The sequence below is a fragment of the Pollicipes pollicipes genome, unplaced genomic scaffold (genome assembly GCF_011947565.3).
Source record: "Pollicipes pollicipes isolate AB1234 unplaced genomic scaffold, Ppol_2.1 Scaffold_7231;HRSCAF=8579_pilon_pilon_pilon, whole genome shotgun sequence".
In the NCBI taxonomy this organism is placed as follows: Eukaryota; Metazoa; Arthropoda; class Thecostraca; order Pollicipedomorpha; family Pollicipedidae; genus Pollicipes; species Pollicipes pollicipes.
The window spans coordinates 41,142,329-41,144,466 of record NW_023597034.1 but is presented as its reverse complement, the minus strand read 5'-3'; positions in this window follow the sequence as shown (position 1 = coordinate 41,144,466).

The window sequence follows — 2,138 nt, the reverse complement described above, 5'->3', positions numbered from 1 at the left end:
TAATGCGGCCAATCATCCGTACCTCAGACACCAGTCAACCCATATGGCACGGATATATTTGCAGCAACGTGTGGCCGTCAGCTTTTCGAGTAGTTTGGTACACCCACGGGTCCTCGTGGAGAAAGAGGCAGCAATAGGTCATGTTGCGCTTATTAGCAATGCATAGGTTTTGTTTTGCGACGACGCACGGAACACGTTATTTTGCATCAGCGGCATAAAAGGATAGATGGGCAGCGATAAATCGGGTTGTGAACATCCGCCTGTGCAGTATGACAGGATAACATGGTCCGTGGCGGCGGGACTGTGGGGGTCAGGCGGCGGCGGGACCACGTGGGAGTCGGGCGGCGGCGTCCTCAGTGGCGGCGGGACCACGTGAGAGTCGGGCGGCGGCATACTCAGTGGCAGCGGGACCGAGGGAGACGGGCGGCGGCATACTCAGTGGCGGCGGGACCGAGGGAGACGGGCGGCGGCGTCCCCAGTAGTGGCGGGACAGTGGGCGGCGGCGTCCACAGCGGCGGCGGGACCGTGGGAGTCGGGCGGCGGCGTCCCCAGTAGTGGCGGGACCGTGGGCGGCGGCGTCCTCAGTGGTGGCGGGACCGAGGGAGACGGGCGGCGGCGTCCCCAGTAGTGGCGGGACCGTGGGCGGCGGCGTCCTCAGTGGCGGCGGGACCGAGGGAGACGGGCGGCGGCGTCCCCAGTAGTGGCGGGACAGTGGGCGGCGGCGTCCTCAGCGGCGGCGGGACCGTAGGAGTCGGGCGGCAGCGTCCTCAGTGGCGGTGGCACCGTGGGAGTCGGGCGGCGGCGCGGCGTCGACAGGCTCGCGTCGGCCGCCGCCCGCTCCGCGACCGCGGTCCTGCCGCCCGTGTCGGCCTCCAGCCCATCAGTCGCCCCCGCCCGCCCCGCAAATGGGCCGTCAAATCGAGCGGCGGCGCGTGCGAGTGGCACGCGGCGATTGGCCGTCGGCGCCGCCGTCGACCGGAACTGCGAAATGGATGGGGTAACGCGCGCCGCCTCGGCGCGACACGTTTTTCTCTCGCCCCGGCGCACTCCGATGGCGTGCGGTTAAAGCGGAGCAACTTACATAAGCGCAGAAGAAAACACGCTTAGTCGTCTTGGCTGGAGGCTGTATATTGAAGTGATAGATTGCCACCCAATGTCATAAAGGCAAGCTGTGATTGCATCCAGCGGCAAGGGCTTTGTGTCCCAAAAGCGCGCATTGTTTGGTTACGCTTCCACGTAGCTGTAAGATGCTAGCAGATGCTGACCAATGAAGTGCGGTCGAGCATAAGCCGCCCTGTTCTGGGTGTCTTGCCAGCCGAGGAGACGCTCCCTGTTCGTCGCAAACTAAAAGGACACACGCGAAGTTAGATGCAGAAGTGGAAGCTCTCCTGCGGTGCCCACGGGCCGCGCGCAACGAGCTGTCAGCGACACAATTTGAACCCATAGGTAGCCTTACAGTAAACATGACGTCGCTGAATAACTGTTGACCTTTATTCCACTGAGTACTTATCGCGGTGTCATGAATTGCGAGGAGCATCGTTACCATTTCATCCAAGGTGCACGCGTCGTGCTGGGGGCACTCATCGCGCGTTCCGGGGCATCCCATAGCCCACGAGATCGACAGTGCTCTCGGCCGCCGCCGCGGGGTCGGTAGTCACCGTCCAGCTGGCTGGACACGACGGGGAGAAAAAGAGGGAGAGGGAGATGGAGAGGGAAAGAGATAGAGGGGGAGGGAGGGGAGGGAGAGAGAGAGAGGACGAGGAGGGAGAGAGAGGGGGAGGAGGGAGAGAGAGAGAGGGAGGAGGAGGGAGAGAGATGGAGGAGAAGGGAGAGGAGAGAGAGAGAGAGGGAGGAGGAGGGAGAGAGATGGAGGAGAAGGGAGAGAGATAGAGGAGAAGGGAGAGGAGATGGAGGAGAAGGGAGAGGGAGGGAGGAGCGAGGGAGGGAGGGAGGGAGGGAGGGAGGGAGGGAGGGAGGGAGGGGAGGGAGGGAGGGAGGGAGGGAGGGAGGAGGGGGGAGGCGAGAGAGGAGCGAGAGAGAGAGCGAGAGCGAGAGAGCGATGAGAGCGAGCGAGAGAGCGAGAGGGACGAGAGAGAGAGAGGAGAGAGAGAGAGGAGAGCGAGAGAGAGAGAGCGAGG